General features: G+C 37.0%; 1 protein-coding gene across 2 annotated transcripts in view; it reads left to right on the top strand.

Annotated features, from left to right (window-relative positions):
- Window positions 1-23,459, top strand: part of LOC150082063 (uncharacterized) — a 562,503-nt gene that overhangs the window by 378,527 nt on the left and 160,517 nt on the right. The gene's annotated exons all lie outside the window — the stretch shown is intronic.

Below are 23,459 nucleotides of genomic sequence, written 5' to 3'. Positions count from 1 at the left end.
AAATCACATTCTTCCACCAGTGCAAACCTTGGCTTACCAAGTGACCAGCAATTGTTGGGTATCTTCAGTTTCAAGATATTCCTCCACCACTTGAGCTCTATGTGCAGTGACGTTGTTGTGCATAAAAAGCAAATCTGAGCCAACCGCACCCCTAAAAAGTCTCACATAGGGTTCAAGGATCTATTCTCAGTTCCTCTGCGCAGTTACAGTACCCCTATCAAAAACATGAAGAGGGGTACAGCCATTGGTGATGAAATAACATCTAGAATTTGTTTGTAGACTAAAACAAGACTCATCAGAGAACAGAACTATACCCCATTTGTCAGGGCTCTAAGTCACACATTCACAACACCAGTTTCAACAAGCTCTGTGGTGATTTAGGGTTAATAGGATACAAACCACTAACATCAATAATTTCTCCTTCATTGTGCTCTCAGTTATTACAAAATCACTTAGCTCACTGTTAGTTTGATAAACTTCTGGCGTTCCCCCTCCTTGAATATCTCCTCGTGTGTGAATGTAGATGCAACATACTCCTTCAGTTTATCAGGATCATGAATAGTCGAACCATCTTTGTGAAGTGGACCGATCTGACTCATCCCCTTCCTTCTGGTGTTTACATAAGTAAAGAACTCTTTGTTGTTTTTCTGTGCATCCTTTGCCAAAGATTTCTCGTAATCTGCCTTTGCCTGCCTAACCTTTGTGACTTGATTACAGACTAGCTTATATCCGCCATAGGCTTCTGTTTCGCCTGATAATTTATATGCATCCCATTCATTTTTCTTCTCTGCCACGAGCCTCATTAATTCATCTGACACCCATTTACGCCTGAACCTTGAACAGTATTTCTTAGTTGGTATGAAAAGCCTAATCGTCTCCAAGATTAAGTCCCTGAAGGCTTCCCATTTAGAATTCACCATTCGTAACATCATCAGTTGATCCCACTGTATAGAATTTAAAAACTGTCTGAGACCACTGTAGTCACCTTTACGAAAACAAAAACCCTTTTACTCTTGATTGTAGTCACATCTTTAAGTAAATCCCACATCAGTACACTGTGATCGCTGTTACCTAGTGGTTCCGTTATCTGCAAATTCCTAATGCATGCGTCATCACTGCTGATAATCAGATCAAGGGTATTACTCCCTCTGGTTGTTCCTCGAACATGTTGCTGTAGAAAACAATCCTCCAGTATATCACAAAAGTCTTGTTAGCGTGCAAGTGACCAATCCACAAGTACCAGTCAATATCTGGAAAGTTAAAATCCCCCATTACTAGATATTCTGATTTACAGGCCCACTCTATTTCTCTGCACAACTGTTCGTGGTACTCATCAGAGTCATTAGGCATATAACACACTCCTACTCTCATTTTCCCTTTCCCAGTGTTTATGTCACACCAGACAGACTCCACATTGCACTGTCCACCCATGTCAACTGGATGCACTTCCTTAGATTTTGTTTCTTAACTAACATCATAACCCCTCCTCCCTTCCTACCATGTCTATCCTTTCTGTACACATTGTACTCCCCAAACTCCAATTCTGCGCTACTTATATTTCTGTGACTCTGTCTCTGATATCCCAACAATATCTGCCTTTAGTGTGTTGATCAGCACTTCAGATTCATCAAATTTATTTACTATACTTCTAGCATTGGTGTACATGCACCTGTTCTTACCCTAACACAACCCATATATTTAGTTGCTCCATGATGACTTCTAGCAGCTCTTGAAATCCCCAGCAACTTGCTCTCTAGGCTGCTGCTCATTACAATAGAAGCAGTGCAAGAATCACTTTCACCTCTGCCTATGGCTACTGTTAATCTTTTAGTCTATGAATCCCCCCCCCCAAGCTAGCAGTTTTTTGACCCACCTAACACTACCTCGATAGCATCATGAGATATTCTTGTGCCCTTTCTCTTTAAGTGTATTCCATCCCTGTAGAAGCAGTCTCTCCTGTTAGCAAACACAGACTACACTGAAAAAAATTCTGTGTGAACCTTGCACAATCTCTCCAGGGCCAAATTATTTGACAAGGCTCTCATCATATACTCCCTCCTATCGTGTCTGGGCAGAATTGCAGACGCTTTCAAATTTAACCCTAACTTGCGACCTTTTTTTCAGCATTGACCTGTACTTGTTAAGTAAATCTGCAGATCTCTTACTCTTAAGGTCATTAGTACATTACATATACTACAAAGTTCTGTGAGCTTGAAGTTACACAGTAAACAGATATTGACTGGTTGCAGCACACATTTGGACTGGTTTGGAAGAGAGTTAGTTGAAGAGAGAGAGTGGAGCAATTGCAATTGACAATTCAGAAGAACAGTGCACGTGGAAATATCTATAGAAAAGACATGCAACAGAAACAGAATGGAGAGAGTTACTTAGTATTGGTAATGGCAAATGGTGCAAGAAAGCAAGCTCATATGGCATTAGCCAAAAAAAAAAAAAAAAAAAGACAACAAATGGAAATTTATTCCAACAATCAACTGCCTGCTACCCAGAGGAAACTTTCCACTCATCTATCCTGTAGCCATCCTTCCTCAATTTGAATATATCCCCATTGTGTATAGTCTGCACAAGGGAAAGAATGCTAGCAGCACTGAACTTACTTACCCAATCCATTCAGAGCCTGAAACACCCCAGTCAGATCTCTTCACAGTTGCTAATGCCCCAGACTCTGCAATTTAAAGAACTAAGGCCTTTCTTGGAGAGCACCCTTTTATTTTCCTCAACACATTGTCCTTCTCTGCACTCGTTCCAAAAGATCCACATCCTTCCTAATATGTTGCCTAACTATAGCATTATGCAATAGGATAATTGCCTCTTTAACCCTAATAGCAAAATTCCCATATATATATATATCATTGACAGAGCACTGAGCTCTTTATTGCTTCCCATGTGTGTCCTCTGAACATTAACCACCATGCCAAGCCTGATATATCTTCATTGGTATCATAAATAAATAAAAATACAGCAATGTTCCCAGCACTGAAACCTGGGGGACTCCACTAAAAATATTAGTCCAAGAGGACCAATATCCATTAATAATCACTCTCTCTTGTCCTTAATACTACACTACTCCAATGTGTACAGCAGTCTTTTATATGTAACAGTATCAAATGCTTTCCTGGAATCCAAATATATTATATAAGAATTATTTTTTGCATCCCGTAATTCTGTAATTATTAATGTCACTTTCGATCCCCCTTTGTGACTGGGGATACATTCAAACATCTCCAGTCTATAGGGACATCTTTTGAATTCAAAGATGCTCTCGTAATTATGGCTAAGTGTTTGCTTAGCTGCCTCCTTAATATGATAGATCCCATCCACCCTAGGTACCTTTTTTATGTTTTAGCTTCAACAATTTTTCCTCTCAGTTATCACAAAATTATTTAGCTCCCTGTTGTGCAGTTACGTAACAGTTTGATAAACTTCTGGCATCCTCTTTCCTAAAGAATTCCTCATGTGTGAATGTAGATGGGGGCTTAGAGGGAAACAGGTATCCTGTGTGTTATCAGACACTCAGCCTAAAACACTGATGGATCCAATATCTCTCTATTACAGAAGATTTAGGAGAAGTCCGGTTGGCCTGCTTCCCTAAAATCCACTCATGCACACCTTCTTGATGGTAAGCCCTGTTACGTCACTTAGGTGGCAACGAACGTGTAGAGTGGTTCTCTTCAAGACGCCTGGTCAGCGTGAAGAGGAAAAGACCAAGCCCTCCAGCAATGAGAGCACAACAGTACAAATGGCCCTCAGTCCCCAGCAGCTTTCACTCTCCCTCTTACGGCAGCGAGAGGATCAGAGTGGAAGCAGAGGGTGCTAAGAATCTCTGGGTACGACCAGGCTGCCATGCACGGAAATTGAACTTGGCCTGTTATAACGTACGATCACTCATCGGTGAAGACAGGATATTAGAGCTGGAAAAGGAATTAGAAAATGTGAATTGGAATATCATCGGTTTGGCTGAAACAAGAAGAAGAAATGAATCACTTATAAGTTTATCAAGTGGAAATCTGCTGTACACCAATGGAAACAGTGAAAGGAGTGAAGGTGGAGTTGGGTTTCTGGTCCATAAAGATTTTAAAAACAACATTTTGGAATTCAAAAGTACATCACCAAGGGTGTCAAGACTAATACTCAAGATTTCTAAGAGGTACAAGCTAAAGATTATAATGATTTATGCACCAACATCAAGCCATGATGATGAAGAGGTTGAAGAAATGTACACCAAAATTGAGAGTCTTCTAGATGAGCAGAAAACCCACTACACTATTATTATGGGGGACTTCAATGCTAAGGTTGGAAAAAGGCAAAACAGCGCAGAAAGAGGAACTATAGGAAATTTTGGAATTGGTGAAAGAAATAAAAGAGGTGAAAGACTTGTGGAATTTGCAGAATCTCAAGGAATGTCAGTAATGAACACTTTTTTCAAGAAAAGGGTGAACAGAAAGTGGACATGGAAGAGTCCAAATGGATTGACAACTAATGAAATCGACTTCATCCTCACTAACAGAAGATATATTGTGAATGATGTTACCGTCCTGAATAAGGTAAATGTTGGAAGTGATCACAGAATGGTAAGATGTACACTTGATATAGATGTAGGAAAGGAAAGGAAAAAACTGACTAGAGTAAATAATACAAAGGTCTTTGAAATAACAGAGGAGGAGAAAAAGCAGTATGTACTGGAACTTAAGAACAAGTTTGAGCTTCTGCAGACTGCTCAGGACCAAGATATCGACGAGGAATATTACAACTTTCTGAAAGTGATAAAGCCCAAGAAACCTATAGGGAAACAGAAATCCAAAGAAGAAAAAATTAGTCAAGGAACACTTGTCATGATGAACCAAAGACGACAAATGAAGAGCAAGAAAAACACTGACAGGGAGAGAATTGAGTATACTGAGTTATGCAAAGCCATTAGAAAGAGACTCAGAGAGGACATAAGAAGATTTAACACAAGAAAAGTAGAACAAGCATTAAGGGAAAACAAAGGATTTAAATCAGCAGCCATGAGCAGTAATACAGAAAGACAAATGATACTGAAACTGAAGAATAGCGATGGTGTACTTATAAACAGCAGAGAAGGCATAATTCAAATAGCAGAAGACTACTATAGAGAATTATACAAGGAGCGAGGGAATGATACCAGCAGTGGGGAAGATGGATTGCAAAGTAGCAACACATACGACATACCCGATATTCTTCCTGATGAGGTAGAACATGCATTGAAGAAAATGAAGAATCGGAAAGCCCCGGGGGAAGATGAAGTTACTGTAGAGTTGTTAAAATCGGGAGGAAGAGACATAACACAAAAACTGGCAAGGCTCTTCACAAAGTGCATTAGAAAAGGTGTGATGCCTAAGCAGTGGGATAATGCAATCATAGTTTTGCTGCATAAGAAAGGAGATAAATCAGAAATTGGAAATTATAGACCAATTAGCTTGTTATCCCATATCTACTAGTTTTGCTGCATAAGAAAGGAGATAAATCAGAAATTGGAAATTATAGACCAATTAGCTTGTTATCCCATATCTACAAGTTGTTCACAAGGGTCATTACTAACAGATTAGAAAGAATACTTGATGAGAATCAACCAAAAGAGCAAGCTGGCTTTAGGACAGGATTCTCAACTATGGATCACCTTCACGTAATATCACAGCTAATGGAGAAAGCAAATGAATATAAAACACCATTATGCCTGGCATTTGTGGATTATGAAAAGGCATTTGACTCCATACAGCATAAGGCAATGTTTCAGGCACTGGAAAGACAAGGCATAGATACTCCATATATTATGATTTTGAAGAAAATATATGAGAGTGCTACATCCTTTATTAGACTAGACAAAGACAGTAGCAAATATAAAATCGAGAAAGGAGTTCGACAAGGAGACACAATATCTCCGAAGCTGTTTACTGCTGCCCTTGAGGAAACTTTCAGAAGATTAGACTGGTCGCAGAAAGGAGTCAATGTGAACGGAGAGTACCTAAACCATTTACGATTTGCAGATGACATTGTGGTCATAAGCCACGATCCCAAAGAATTAGAGGAAAATCTTAATCAGTTATGCACAGTTAGTAAGAATTTTGGACTAAAGATGAATATGGCTAAAACAAAAGTAATGATGAACAAGTATGCCACGGAAAGGGAAATAATGATTGAAGGAGCAGTAATTGAAAAGGTGGAGTCATATGCTTATCTGGGACAAGTTATTAGCTGTAATAATGATAAATGGCTGGAAGTCAAGAGAAGAATAAATTTTGGATGGATAGCATTCAGGAAATATAGTCACATACTGAAGAGCAATATCCCAGTTTGTCTGAAACGTAAAATAATGAATCAATGCATACTCCCCACCATGACTTATGGAAGTGAAACTTGGGCACTCACCAAAAGAATGGAAGAGAAGCTAAGAACTACACAGCGAAGAATGGAACGAATTATATTGGGAATCAGACTGTTAGATAAGAAGAGAAACACATGGATTAGGCAGCAAACTCAAGTAAAGGACATTCTTATCAAAACTAAAGAACTAAAATGGTCTTGGGCAGGACACATAGCTCGAAGACATGATGACAGATGGACTAAGAAAATAACAGAATGGTACCCAAGAGGAGCTAGAAGAAAACCTGGAAGACAAAGGCGGAGATGGATAGATGAAATTCATGAGTGTTTGAGTAGTAAATGGATGGCCAGTGCTCAAAACAGAAGGAACTGGAAAGTTGCTGGAGAGGCCTTCATCCTGCAGTGGATTGAAAATGGCTGATGATGATGATGATGAATGTAGATGCAAAATACTTATTCAGTTTGTCAGCAACCTGAGCAGAATCATCAACAGTTGAACCATCGATATCAAGTGTACCAATGTGATTCATCCCCTTCCTTCTAGTTTTTACGTAAATAAAGAAGTCTTTGCCTTTAATCTGCTTTGTCTTGCCTGACATCCTTTGTGGCTTGATTGCAGACTGGTGTATCAACTGTTAATTTATATACATCCCATGCATTTTCTTCTCTGCCACAAATCTAAGCCTTGAACAGTATTTCTTAGTTGCTATGAAAAGCTTAGTGGCTTCTGCAAATACTTCCCTGAATGTGTCACATTTAGAATTGCTGTTGGTAGCATCACGGTTGGTCCTACAACTTGTCTGAATTTAAAAACTGTCTGAGACCACTATAGGAACCCTTACAAAAGCCAAAGCCTTTCCCTTTATCCTCAACAATTATGTCTTTAAGTAAATCCCACATCAGTACACTGTGATCACTGCCACTTAGTAGGTCTTTTATCTTGCAGATTCTTAATGCATGAAGAATTGTTGCTGATAAGCAGATCAAAAGTATTACTCCCTCTGGTTAACTCTCATTTACAAACCCATACTGTCTGAACTATAACTGAAGCTTTGTCGAGATGATCCTACATTGGTTGCTTAACCAGTGACTCCATTATTTTCCCTGGAACAGAAGTTTTTTTTTTTTTTTATGAAAACCCCAAACACGAAAGGTATCAAAACCTATAGTACTTAGTACAGTGCATGGGTTGAAGGAGAAGTATGGGGGGGAGGGGGAACTAACAGGTCTGTAATTGCTCTTGTCACCCATGGGGACTGGAGATGTGTCCCCAATTCCCCCCACCCCTGGTGAATTGGGGACACATCTCCAGTCCATGGGGATCTCCTCTGAATCCAAGGAAGCGTTCATAATTATGGCTAAGGGTTTTCTTTCTTCATTTCTTGCTTCCTTTAATATAACTGGATAGATCCCATCCTCCTCAGGTGTCTTTCTTATGTTCAATTTCAACAATTTCTCCTCCACTTTGCTCTCAGTTATTAGAAAAACATTTAGCTCCCTGCCAGAGTTTGATTAGCTTATGTCCTCCACTTTCCCTACATTCACACATGAGACCTCCTCATGTGTGACTGTAGATGCAAAATACTCATTCAGTTTATCATCTACCTCAGCAGGTTCGTCAACAGTCGAACCGTCAATGTCAAGTGGACCAATCTGATTCATCCTTTTCCTTCTAGAGTTGACATAAGTAAAGAAGCCTTTACTGTTTTTCTTTGCATTGTTTGCCAAAGATTTCTCGTAATCTGCATTTGCTTGACTAACGTCCTTTGTGACTTGATTACAGACTGTCTTATCTACCATATATGTCTGTGTCTCCTGATAATTTGTGTCCCATGCATTTTTCTTCTCTGCCATGAGTCTCATTAGGTCATCTGACATCCATTTAGGCCTAAACCATGAACAGTATTTCTTAGTTGGTATGAAAAGCCTAATAGCTTCCAAGATTAATTCCTTGAATGCTTCCCAATTAGAATTTGCTGTTGGTAACATCATCAGTTGGTTGCACTGTATAGAATTTAAAAAATCTCTGAGACCACTGTAGTCACCTTTACGAAAGCAAAAACTGTTCCCTTTACTCCTGATGATAGTTAGTTCTTTAAGTAAATCCCACATCAGTACATTGTGATCACTGTCATCCAGTGGTTCCTATAACTGCAAATTCTTAATTCATGAATAATCACTGCTGATTATCAGATCAAGAGTATTACTCCCTCTGGTTGCCTCTTGAACATGCTGCTATAGAAAACAATCATCCAGTAAATCCACAAAAGTCTTTCTTGTGTGTGAGTGACCAACCACAAGTTCCAGTCTATATCTGGGAAATTAAAATCCCTCATTATAAGACAGTCGGATTTACTGGCCCACCCTGTTTCCCTGTACAGTTGTTCATTGCACTCATCAGAGTCATTAGGCCTATAAGAAACTCCTACTCCCAACTTGGTTTTTCCCAGTGCTTATGTCACACCAAACTGACTCAACACTGACTGTCCACCCATGTCAACTGGGTGCACTTCCTTTGATTTTATACATTTCTTAACTAACATTATTGAGCCTCCTCCCCTTTTATCCTGTCTATCCTTCTGTACACATTGTACTCCCCAAATTCCAATTCTGCATTCCTTATATCTATGTGACACAATGTCTCTGATATCCTAACAACATTGTCTTTGATGTCTTCACCAGCACCTCAAATTCATCAAATTTATTTACTATACTCCTAGCATTGGTGTACATGCAAGTATATATGCACCTGTTCTTTCTCTTAGTTACCCTAACACAACCCATGTATTTACTTTTTCCATGATGACTCCCAGCAGCCTTTGAAATCTCCAGTACCCTATGTTCCAGACTGCAGCTCATTCCAGTAGAAGCAGTGCAAGAATCACTTTCACCTCTGCTTATGGCTATCTTCAGTCTATTAGTCTGTGAATCCCTTCCCCAACCTAGCAGTTTTCTGTCCCTCCAAACACTGCCTTGAAAGCATCAGCAAATTTTCTTGAACCCTTTCTATTTAAGTAGTAGTAGTGGCATGTGAGGCAAAAAAGCAAGTGTATGAGCAGCATCAGCCAAAAAAAAAAAAAAAAAAAAATTTACAAAACAATTCCCACTAAATGTTTGTCAAGTTCCTCCTTAAATTTATTTAATCTATCAACTTCCACAACGACAGATGGAAGTTCGTTTCAGCAATTAACCACCCGCTGGCTAAAGGCAAATTTCCGCACATCTATTCTATATCTTTCTTTCCTCAGTTTGAATTTATTCCCCCTTAGGTTCGTAATCTGAGCAAGTGGAAGAATCCCATCAGAATTCAGTGCGCTTAACCCATTCAACGCCATATACACCTCAATCAGATCACCTCGCAGGTGCCTAGTCTCCAGCCGCTGCAATTTGCAGAACTTAAGCCTCTCTTGGTAAGAGGATCCCTTCATTCCCCTCACCAATCTTGTTGCCCTTCTCTGTACACGCTCAAGCAAATCTACATCCTTCCTAAAATGAGGCCTCCAGACCTGTACGCAGTACCCAAGGTGTGGCCTGACCATTGCCTTATACAGAGGGACAATCATCTCCTTTTCCCTGCTAGCAAAATTCCTGTATATCATTGACTAAACCCATGACCTGTTCTGGCAGCCTGTCTGTATTGCTCAGAAAACTTCATATCTGACTGCACAATTACTCCCAGGTCTTTTTCATTTTCTACCACCTTAAGTGTAGTACCACACAGTTGGTACGTTTCTCTGGGGTTACTTCTACCCATATGCAGTACTTTGCATTTGTCAAGGTTAAAGTTGCCACTTCAGTTGCCACTTCTCAGCCCATCTGCCCAAATTTTCTAGATCCTGTTGCAGTAGCACACTGCCATTACTGTCATTAACAACCTGCCAACCTTTGTATCACCTGCAAACTTGGACATTAAACCTGATATACCTTCATCAGTATCATTGATAAATATACAAAACATCAGTGGACCCAACACCGAACCCTGTGGGATTCCACCAATAACATTAGTCCACGAAGAGCGGCACCCATTGATTACCACCCTGTCTTCTCCCACTCAATCATCCTTTTATCCATTGTAGCAACTTGCCCTTAATACCATTCTGCTTCGATTTTAACTGGATGCAAAAAAATAATTTCAAAATTATTTTTTGCATCCAGTTCCTTTGTAACCACATCATAATATCCAATCAAATTTGTCAGACAAGACTTTCCCTCAACAAACCCATGCTGTCTGAATTATTGCTGTAGTCGTGTCTAGATGATCCTGCAATGCATCTTTAACCAGTGACTCCGTTATTTTACCTGGATCAGAAGTTAAACTAACTGGTCTGTAATTACTCGTGTTACCCTTCGATCCCCCTTTGTGAATTGGGGATACATTTCCACATCTCCAATCCGTGGGGACCTCCTATGAATCCAAGGATGCTCTCATAATTATGGCTAAGGGTTTGCTTAGTTGCTTTGCCACCTCCTTTAATATAACTGGATAGATTCCATCCACCCCAGGTGCCTTTCTTATGTTTAACTTCAACAATTTCTCCCCCACTTTGTTCTCAGTTATTACAAAATCATTAAGCACCCTACCACAATTTGATAACCTTCTGGCATTTTCAAACCTTAATAACTCCTCATGTGTGAATGTAGATGCAAAATACTCATTCAGTTTGTTTGCTATCTTAGCAGGATCATCAACAGTCGAACCATTGACATCAAGTGGACCAATCAGATTCATCCCATTCCTTTTAGAGTTTATATAAGTAAAGAAATCCTTGCTGTTTTTCTTAGCATCCTTTGCCAAAGATTTCTCGTAATCTGGCTTCGCCTGCCTAACCTCCTTTGTGACTTGATTACAGACTAGCTTATATCTGCCATAGGCTTCTGTGTCGCCTGATAATTTATATGCATCCCATGCATATTTCTTAATAGATATGAAACAACTTTTACTAGCTTCCAAGTCTATATCATCCCTGTAGAAACAATCTCTCTCTCTCTCTCTCTCTCTCTCTCTCTCTCTCTCTCTCTCTCTCTCTCTCTCTCTGTTAATAAGCACAGACCATGTTGAAAAAAATTCTACCCCTTCAGGCTTGCATAATCTCTCCAGGGTTGAATTGATTGACAAGGCTCTCATCATATACTCCCTCTTATTGTGTCTGTGAAGAATTGCAGACACTTTCAAATTTAACCATAACTTGTGACTTTTTTTCAACATGGACCTGTACTTGTTAAGTAAGTCCACAGATCTCCTACTCTTGATGTCAATAGTGACAACGTGTAAAACAGTATCACCCTTTGTGCCCTTAAAAGATGATATCTGCTCTACAACATCATAAATTTTTTCCCCTGGCAGACACACCCTGGTCTTATTCCAGCTATCCTTTTTGCACAATATATAAACAATATGTTAACATGGTTTACATATTTAGACATTTAACCAAAAACTTTCACGTGGAATTTAATGCAGGGTGTTCACAAACTTCCTTTACAAAGCTAAAATGATATTGTGTGAATAGGGTACATGATATAACTTTAAACCACTACCAGGTGGTCGAGGATATCTTTAAGTGTTTATTCACCAGCTGGAAACAACTGTGCTCACTGCAGCAGATGGCAGCATAATCAAAAAACTGTAGTCGTGGCAGAATTTACTAACAGAATTCCATTCTCTTGGTTTTGTCATTGATGGACAAATTTTGTACAAGCTATAACTTGTACAGTTTCATCCTCAGACAGTAACATAACATGTTACACAGTGTTTATCTTGGCATGTTAAGCTCATGACTGGCATGTTGTATGGATTTCCTTGTAATTCACTTAAAATGTCCTCAAACCAAAACCATCTCCACTGCATCCTCACTGACTTTGTTCAGCCACCACCTCAGCTGGGATGATTGCACAAATAGTATTTCTTAATGAATTTTCCACACCATTGCAGAACTGTAGGTCTACTTGGTGGCTTCTTTTTAAAATGTGTTTGAAAAATATGCATAACAACAATGGCAGACTACAGCTCCTTGAACTTATGCACTTATTTTTTTACCAACCCCAAAAAGAAAACACCGTGCCTTCTCGGGATTGGTAAATTCTGTTTTAATTGCAATTTTGCAGTAGTGCTGCCATCTACTGCATCATTTACATTTTCTGATTGGTCCTCATTTTCAGATTGATCCTCTATCATCTGAAAGTCTTTTAAGGTTTATATCATGTACCTTATTCACAGGCACTTCTGTAGCCAGGTGGGCAGGAGCAGCAGTGCGTAGCACATGCTTCTTGATTAGATCGGGGTTCGTGCCCACCAAATACGGAGGATGTAGAACGGTCAGGGAATAACCACTGCATATCCCCGAGCAATATGGCCTTAGTTGTTAATGCTCCTAAAAACCAAATACAAACAAACAACCCTGTTCACACAATGTTTTAGTTTTGTAAAGGTGTTTTGTGAATCTTTCCTATTGGTCTGATAAACTCAGTTCAGGTGTGAACTTGATAAAAGAGAGAGAAAAGAAGAAAGGGAAAAAAAGCACATCAATTCCTTATCACTTAAAAGTACATTGGGATTGATAATATTCCCTTTTTTATTATCAAAATTGCTAGTGTTCTTGATTATCTCACACATTGCTTTAATTTGGCTATTTGTTCAGACTTTCTTTCTTTTTTTTTCTTTTTCTTTTTTTCCATCTGCCAAAATGTCATACCCAGAAACATAGACAATTGCCTAATCTCTGTTTTGTCAAATAGTTAAATGCTGCATTGTACCTATTCTTTCTAAGGGCATTTCTCCTGCCCACCACAAACATACTCATTACTGTATTCCTGATATGTCTACCACAACAAATCTTCCCACAAACTTCTTAATTTTAAAATCATTAAATGGTGAACACAACAGATAGACATTCTGCACGAATATATTTTCTTGGTGCATAATAGCCACTACTGCTAATGCGCCATTAAAATTTTAAACCAACCAACTGCCTGAATATAACTGGTATTTGACACCATCTGCTTTGGGTCCTTAGCTCACTGCTTAATTCCTACTTAATTTACAATCTGTTTGCCTTTCTCAAAAATCAAAAAAGGATGTTAGTGACCTCCTTTTAAGGTACAGAAAGACCTTTAGTGGTTTCATCAGTTCATGGGGGGAGGAATCTTTCAGCCACATTCCTTTCACCAATCCTTCAACCATTTTTCCAAAATCATAAAAATGTTTTAATTGAGAGATCATATTAAAAATTTTTTCTTTGTATGATCCTTACCTTTTTATATCTGATCTCTAAGGTTCTTTATAGCAGTGTAAACAAGTTCATATAGTATCTGAAATATTTTTAACAATATCATTATAATGATATATGTGATCTCCCCCCCCCCCCAAGAAAACCAGTCTGGATGTGACTCTGAGTATGACATAGTGTATTAACATGCTGAAATAGGAAAGGGGCCCTGCCATGCTGCTGCTGCCACAGTAGGAAGAGTGATATTGTTTAGAATATCAGTGTACTGTATGGAATTAGTTGTTCCATGGGGTGTCCCCAGTAGTCCTAAAAACAACCCCAGATACAGCACCTCCACCACACTTCACAGTTGGAAACACACTCAGTTAAATTATCTTTGGAATTCTTCCAGACTGAGACACTGCTTTCTAGTGTTCCAGGAACTAATTACAATGGGTTGTGTGCCACATGTGCATTAGTGCTGCTGCAAACTGGTTTCTGTACAGCTGCTCTTCATAAAATCTGATGCAGTGCAGCTCTCTACATATTGTTCCTTGTACTAAAATCAGTTCCTGTGGCCTCCCCGAACTTCTGGTTAAAAGTATTCAACAAGGATTGACAGTTCAGTTTTTTGTGCCACTGTTTTGAGTGCTTGCTGGTGTCTTTCCATCAATTTCTGTGGTCTACCTGAATGTTTCCTGTAGCATAATAACATTTCACTTTGTACTTTAGCAATTATGTCATCCACCATTGAACTGAGGTGTTTTGTTTTACTGCATTGGCATGAACAGGTTAATTGCTAATATGGCATCTTACGATTATCCCTGTTAAAAGTCGCTAAGCTGAGTGCCTTGTAGGGCTTGCATAAAACCGAGAAATTTCAAAACAGAGTTTAACCGAAGTTTACTCTTAAAACCGGTTTTAAAACCGATTTTCTCAGACTTAGGGAAAATAATTAAAAGCTTATAACACAAGTATTTATTTTATCTTGGGTAGATTGTACAAATCGTAATCAAATCTTTTAAACAAAATCTATCACCTCTTATAGTAAAAAAAAAATTTAAATGCTCCAAAAAGCTTGAGATTATACAAAATTACAAATTGTATTCAAATCCTTTGAATAAAAACTATCTTCTTGTATAGTAAACAAAAAAATAATGTCCTATAATAATAATAATAATAAATAAATAAAAATAATGTGAAAAAAAAAACAGCTTGGGGAAATTACTTTACTATTTATTGCTCAGCTTTTTTCTGAAAATGATCCTTTAAAAAACACAGTATATTAAGCATTTTTCCGGATAGACTTGACCTTATTTTTGTGTTAAAGAGACCAGTAATCGAAAACACTCTCTCAGATTGGACACTTGTTGGTTTAATGGTCAGCAGTGCTCTATAAACTTTCTCCAGCTTTTCACTTCTACTGCTAGTTGCCTCCAAAATTTTAAATTCTTTGCTGATTTCCAATTCACTGGGATATTTTGAAGGCTCTTCAGTTAATCTCTTTATTACACTATCATACTCTTGCATGAGTGTATCTCCGACATCGGAACTAGATGAGTCTTTGTTTTCTTCTAAAAGAACAGTTTGTTTATTTTCAGTTTCTTCATTCAACGCTAAGGCTCCTTCGGAATGTTTTGCAAATAATCTCTGATAAATCTCTTCAGCGTGCTTTTTCAAAACTTGCTTACTTAGAAAATCAAAAGTTCTTGAACCTGAATCTTCTTTCCTAAACTTTTTGGGGTTGTGTAGATAGCTCAGCAAAGCCACAGTTTGGCAATTTCGTCTTGCATTGTAACGCTGCAAAAGGCTTTGGTGAAACTAAAGCAAATGGATTTTCTACTGTATCAAGCTTAGCAAGCAGAAATTCTATTGAAGACTCTGCTTTAAGTAAGTCTGTATCTTCTGAGGTTATAGCCTTCAGAATCATTTCAACTGGTCGCAAAGTTTCACATAGCAATTCAAGTGTTTTCCAGTCATCGTCAGACACAGCTTCGGTTGACAGTACTGCACATAGAGCATTTGGAATGCAATTTTTCAATTTAAAAAATCTCTCAATCATATAGAATGTGCTATCCCATCTAGTCTTGCAATCCAATATAAGTTTATATTCTTTCCCATTAAATTTTGCTTTAACAAAATTTTGTAATATGTCATTTTTGGTAGGCGATTTTCGAAAAAGCTTGCAAATTTTTCTGACTTTGTTAATAGTTTGTGCAATAATGGCCATTGGATTGAAGAAATAAATGAGCTCATCGGTAAAGTCGGTTTGATAAAGCATGCCTTTCTGTCTTTCTTCAACTTCTTCATCATCACTACTTTCTTCATTATTTTCATTTTCTTCATTGTCTTTAGGAGACTCAGAGACTATGGCACCATAATTGATTGTTTTTTCATAAAGTACATCTATAACACATGTATACAATGGGCTATACATTGTTGATGATTAGGCGTAATTTGCTTGCCAAACTTAATCATCATTGCTGCTCCATCGGTGGTGCAGGCAACAATATCGTCATCCAAGTTCAAACCAAATTCCTTCAAGTGTCCATTCACAATTTGCTCAGTTCTTCTGCTATCAAGTGAACCATTAATCTCAATAAGACCTAACGACCAATGATTGTCTTTTGAATGCATATTTATATTCATATACCTTTTTATTTTGTATAGACGTGTATTCGTCTAGAGTCAATGAATACCGTGCACCCAAAACCAATGAATTTTTGAAATGCTGAATGAGTTCTTCTTTCTTAGTTTTATAATAATTCAGAACCATATTTTTAATTCCATTCACTGAGGCTGGTGGTAATTTATCGTATTTATTTCTCTGAAGGTGAAGGCTTGATTGTATAAACTCACTCTTGGCAATTGAATTAAAAGAAAATCCATCTAAAGCGGCTAATTTTGAAATCTCTTCTTCCATAGATTTTTTAACGATAAAGTTTTCTAATGTTCTTACCATTTTTACGGGAGGTTCACTGTTATCTTGTTTAATGTCAATCTGATGCATTTTCTTTAAATGCAACATCAAAGGTGATGTAGATCCTCCAGACGACTTCATTATCTTCTGACATTTCGAACATTGTGCTTCATCTTTGCTTTTTCGAGCAAAATAATTCCATACATTTGATTTCATCTTAGACATATTAAGAGTAATAAATATTAATTAGTTGGAATTTATATCACCGACAATTTTAAATAAAAATATTGAAGATAACAAAGGCACAATACTATGCGTCACTCCCGCAAGCACTGAATGACGAGTAAACGAGGCAAGTTTCAAAAGATACAAGTGGGAAGATAAAAGGTACCCCTCCTAGATTTGGGCTACTTGCCCATGAGATTCGTACCTAAACATAAAATAAAATAAAACACATGATTAAAACATAAAGCAGTTGAACGATCCAGACAAACGAACAAACAAAAGAAAATGTGCGTAACAAAAAACTATATTCGAGAGCTAACTAAAAAAAATATTCGAATCCGGTTTTAGACGCTCGGTTTCGGTTTTAACAACTCAATATGAAAACCGGATTTAACCGGTTTATAAAACCGGTTTGCAAGCCCTAGTGCCTTGCCCCATCTACTCTATTTCATTTATCTGCTTGCTACTAGCATTAACATCCTCCACGACAGTGTGGTAATTTCACCACTGTTACTTATTTGGAGGGGTCTGAATTCAATCCCTATCTATGATCCAAGGAATTTCTTAAGTCCTCATCGGTCAAGGCTGCAGTTAGCCAATCTCTTCAGAGGGAGTAGGATTTTTCCCTTAGAGTTATTCTGGTGTCTTTAGCCTGCACAACATGCAAATTAGACCTGGAACACTCACTTTTATAGACATAACACATAATAGCACAGTATGGTCCAAGTCACTGGTGTGCCTAAAACCGTACAGTGACAGCTGCTTTTATATTTCTAACATGTGATGGTAGTATGGTTTCTTTTTTTTTTTTTTTTTTCAAATCCCAGTGTCCAAATATTTTTAGTAATATGATGCATATACAGTATGTATATATATTTTAATTATTATTATTACTAATTTATTTATTTATATTCTTTACAGTCACTTTGAATTGTATACTGTATATTGTATTGTATACTTTGTATTGTATACTGTCTCAGTCCATCATAGTCGCCTTTACGAAAGCAATAACCCTTCCCTTTACCCCTAATGGTAGTTACCTCTTTGAGCAAATCCCACTTCAGCACACTATGATCAGTGCCACCTAGTGGTTCATTTACTTGCAGATTCTTAATGCATGAAGAATCACTACTGATAATCAAATCAAGTAAAAAATTTATTATTTTTTTTGGCTGATGCTGCATAAGCTTGCTTTCTTGCATCAAATGCCTCTACTAATGCTAATGCTATTACTGTTTGTTTATTTGTTTGGTTTTTTTTTTTCCAGTCCTCTGAGATTTTGAATTATTACAGTTTATTAAACATGCTTTTAAGCATGCCTTTTACTTTTTGTAAGTCCCTCTTGTCATTGGCTTGGCTAGCCAATTGATAATTGATAAGCCACTGCTTTGACCTGATGCATTACTTTAGTTATTCCTTTGCTGGAAACTGCAAGTCCAATATACACAAGCAGTTAAGCAATTCATACTTTTTTGTTTGTGATAACTATTATGGGAGAGGAGGATTGAGGTTGGATGATATAATTCAATGTCATGACAGTAATTACAATGATTATCTAATATCAATTCTCTCGGGCTATTTCATTTTAACTATAAACAAAACTATATATAAAATAGGTTTTTATTTTATGCTTTTAACTCATATTAAAGAAAGACCAGATCCATTTATATCTTGTAATTTATAGAAATAAATTTTTTACTCAAAAGTATCTAGGAATTTTTACTTTTAAAGAAGGTTATTTAATATTTTACTGTTTAGAGTTTTTAATATTGCTTTTTTTTATGTATGAATAAATTTTTAAAATTATGTATTGTTTATTTAATTAAAATCTATGTAAAACTTGTAAATTGAAATTGAAAAAAAAAAAAAAAAAAAAGAAAGAAAGAAAGAAAGAGTAACTAATACTTGCACTAAGTTATAAACACAGTTTTTTATTTTGTAATTACAGTACAGAAATATGCAAACCTGTAGAGCTTGGATGATCAAGTTTGAAATGTTTGTGTATTTTATACTGCTTAAAAGTCTAATGCATTAGGGCTTAAAGCCTCAAGCTGCAAAAGAGATTAGACTATGTGTATTTTAGTGCAGTTGCATCATTTATACACAGCTAAATATAGATTAGCCAATTTGCAATAGCGGCATCATTTAAGTTACATCTCATATTGTGAATACCTTCACGATGAGTTGCCATGACATTGCACTACTTCGAATAAGTAACGCTTCACCCGAAGGAGAAGACTGTTGTTACTTATTCTCAATGGATACCACCACCCAGACGCCACTGTGAACAACAGTCTTCTCCTTCGGGTAATGCGTTACTTATTCGAAGTAGTGCAATGTCATGCCAACTCGTCGTGAAGGTATTCACAATATGAGATGTAACTTAAACAATGCCGCTATTGCAAATTTGCTAATCTATATTTAACTGCTTAAAAGTTCATTTTATTTCTTAAAACAATATGATGTTTTTCTTATTTTAATTATATTAATAGATTATTATTGCATTACCAGTTTTTGCTTGAAATGAAATAGAATAACCATTTTTAGTTATGTCTGTCAAACATTTTAGGACACTATGAAGATTTGGAATTATGTTTGATGCGTGATAAAAAAAATTTTTAAATAAATTCATGAGAGTTAACTTTTTCAAAAGAAATAAGATTTGAGGATTGTTGATTTAGAAATTTATTTCAAGCTTACTTAAAATGTTTATTCTGATAATTATGAAAAGTAGGACTTTCTCATCTGCTCTGTTTCTGTGGCTGGCAAGATTTAAACTGTCTAGTATATGCAGTGGTCTTAACCCAGCAGTGGTGGCACAAATCATATTACACAATGTTGGCACATCACCTGACATGTTCCGATTTTCTTTTTAATTTCTGTAAAAAATGTTTGAGTGTTTTTGAATTGTTCATGGACTATATAGTCAAAGCTCTTGATAGCAACCCTCTTTTTAACGTCCCAACATGTTGTAACGTCCTGTGCAGTTGGTCCCAGCCAATTTCTCATTAACATAATGCTATTTTACATTCAGTATGACAACATTGAAATTAACAGGAGTTTTCTATAATGAACATAAATTTCTACCTCTTTATCTGAATTTTTACTCTTTTATCACAATATTCACATTTAAAAATGACAGAACGCTTCAAATATATTGAAGTAATTGATGAGCTTGCAGCCTGACCATGAGAAATCATTTGTTAGGATTTCCTGCACTCTTTTATTGCAGTGCGGTAATGAAATGAACATTGGGTAGAAGTTAATTTCATTAAATAGTTAGAGTGTATGTTTATTGGTATGGCTCCAAGAAAGCGGATAGTTTTACCAAATGCAGATAAAATTAGGATTTTGCAAGCTGTAGATAATGGTGTGCATTCTAGGACTGACATATTCAAACAGTTCGGCATTCCTAAGAGTACTATTCACTATTCTCTGTTCACTATTCTGAAAGATCAGAAAAGGGTTGATTGAAAGTTTAGAGAAATCTTCTATACCGGATAGGATTCGAGCGTGAAAGGCAAAGTATCCTCATCTTGAAAAAGTACTTTTGGAATGGCTAATGATGATGCATGCAAAAAACATTCCCATAGATGGTAATCTTTTAAAAGCTAAGGCTGAATCATTTTTGCATCGATTGGATATATTGAAGAATTTAGAAGTTCAGATGGATGGTTCCAGAAATTTTAAGACTCATCATAGCCTGTCTTTCAAAAAAATGTGGCAAAAGTGCAACCTGGACATTGATGCTACAAATGAATGGAAGGAAAATCATTTTAAAAAATGTTTCGTTGACATATAACCACAATCACACCTTCAGTGCTGATGAAACTGGACTTTTTTTTTTTTTTTTTTTTTAAATTGCTACCAGATTAAAAAAAAAAAAAAACACTTGCATTTGAAGGTGAGAAATATGGTGGCAGAAAAAAAGCCAAACAATGGATTACCGTTTTCCTAGCAACAAACATGTCTGGCACAGAAAAGCTTTCTCTTTTAATCATTGGGAAGGCCCAGCAGCCTCGATGCTTTAAAGGTTTGAAGACATTACCGACTATATATCGAGCAAATCAAACCAGCATGGATGACATCACAAATCTATGAAGAATGGATCAGAGACTGAGATCGCAGGATAACTGAGAAGAATAGAAAAATTTTGCTGTTTGTGGATAACTGTACCCCCCCCCCCCCATTGTCAAGTAAACCTACATGCAATCGCCATCAAATACCTACCGCCAAATATGACATCAGTTCAGCCACTTGATCGAGGCGTAATCCAGTGTTTTAAGAAAAACTACTAAAGAATGCTATTAAACAAAGTTGTGCTATGTCTTGGATGTGAAATTGGCATCCTGCAGGCAATATATTTGTGTTTCAGCGTGGGATGAAGTTGATGAAAAAGTGATCGCCAACTGTTTCAAATGTGCTGGATTTACTGCCTTGAATGATGCAATGTGTGAAAGTTTTGCATGCTTCTTCCTCTATTAATTGTGAAGAATAGTCCAATAATAGGGAAGAAATATTTGAGCATGTGCGTCATCACCTAAACTTACTGGAAAACTTAAGCTTCAAAGATTATGCAGAAGTGGATGCAGACACTGAATGTTTCAGGATATGCACAAATGTAGAGGAACTCATTGCAGACGTAATGGAATTTCCTGAAATTTGTAGTAATGAAGATGAGGAACCTACTGTGGTTGATCAAGAAGTTTCAGTGAAAGATTCTCAACAAGGATTAGAACTTTTATGTCATTTTTTTAAATGCAGCCTAACTGCAAAAGTGAAATAACTGCTTTCGTAATTCTCTTTTAAAACATGCTCTACCATTAAACAGTGCACTTTGACTGATTATTTTAAAGTATGAAACAATTCTCCTGTTAAGTCTTGATAGGCATGTGTAGGGAAATTTCCAATTTAATTGTAACCTAGCCGACCGGGCTAGCCAGGTGGGTAAAGTGCCTGCCTGGCAACAGGCACTTTACCCACCGAAAGGTTGCGGATTCGATTCCCACCTCGGGCTTGGATCAAAGTACTGCAAAAACCTTGGAAGGTGCATTATGGCCACAGAAGCCTATGCGCCAACAACTACCAAAAATAAATAAATAAATAAATTGTAACCTAACTGCACTCTCCAGTCGATGCAAAATTTACGATCATAATTTTTTTGTTTAATACTGTAGTACATATTATAAATAAGATTATACTATATTGTGTTAGTAAAATTACATTAAATGTTTTCAAGCTTTTACTTGTTTTGTTGCTGATTTTAAGAATGATCAATATAACAACCGTTTTTCTCATTCACTTGGGAGGGTTATTATATAGAGCTTCATCTTTACCAGTATTTCAGTTTTTCTTAAAAGATTGCAATACTTATTATGTGTAGCTTTTTATTTTTTAATAAAAAAAAATAAATTTTTAGAAATTGTAAAGTTATTTTGTTATTTTCAAAAAAATCAGAAAAAATATTAATTCTTCTGAAAATTAAAAAATAAAAACATCTTGGGCAAGAAACATAGATGTGTATCTATTATTCTGATCCATCTTCCACTTCAGAAGATCATTGAGTGTGCAAAATTTCAAGCATGCACATGTGCATATACTTCTGCATATTATATATACATATTAGATACTATACTGCACTACAATTTTCTAATTTTTTCCCCCCCAAAAAATTATATTGGTGCCTCCGTAGCCAGGTGGGCACGAGCAGCAGTGCATCGCACACGCTTCTTGATTAGACCAGGGTTCAAGCCCGTGACCACCAAATACGGAGGATGCGGAAAGGTCAGGGAATGACCACCGCATATCCCCAGAGCAATATGGCCTTAGTTGCTAATGCTCCTAAAAACCAAATAACAACAACAAAATTTTATTTCAAATCTGGTGTGAAATGCACCAGATTATCTTGCATCCTGCAGAGTAGCATTCATCTTGAATGAATATAGTTTTGCATTTCCACATCTTTGCTATGTGGAAACAATAGCAGATATTTTCAAAAACAACTCCTATGTGACTGTAGATGTTTACGTAACTGATGGGTGGAAAGGAAAGTTATATTGAATGTTAACAAACACTGAATTCAAAACTTCATAGCAAAGTCAGTTGCCAAAGTATTATTCATGCAAATGAAAAAGTGTTCCATAAACTGTAGCGTGGCATCTGACAGATGCTCACATTTAATTACTCTACAAAAACCATTAAAAAAAATTCAGGAGCTGTTGCAGCAAGGTTAACTATATAGAAATAACTTGCGTAAGGCAACCTGTCTTGTTAGCATTAGCACGAGTAGAGGCATATGATGCAAGAAAGCAAGCTTATACAACATCACCTAAAAATAAAAAAAAAAAAAAGACTTCCCATTTTGCCTATCCATTCGCCTAAAGGGAAATTTACACACCTGTTCTGCAGCTGTCTTTCCCCAATTTGAATTTATGCCTCATGTATGTAATCGGAACAAGAGGAAGAATCCCATCAGCATTGAACGTGCTTGCAATTTGAAGAACTTAAGCCTTTCTTGGTAAAAGCAACCCTTTGATCACCAATCTTGTTGCTATTCTCTGTACTCATCCTAGCAACTCTACATCCTCCCTAAAATGAGGCCTCCAGACCTGTATGCAGCACTCAAGACCACTGCCTTACACAAAGCGATTACACAAATCACCTTATCTCTGCTAGCAAAATTCCTGTGTCATTGACAAGACCCCATGAGCTGCTCAGGCAGCCTGTCTGTACTGCTCAGAAACTTCATATCT

The sequence above is a fragment of the Mastigoproctus giganteus genome, chromosome 8, assembly GCF_048544385.1.
Source record: "Mastigoproctus giganteus isolate SK-2022 chromosome 8, ASM4854438v1, whole genome shotgun sequence".
NCBI lineage: Eukaryota > Metazoa > Arthropoda > Arachnida > Uropygi > Thelyphonidae > Mastigoproctus > Mastigoproctus giganteus.
This window is presented reverse-complemented; position numbering and strand designations above follow the sequence as displayed.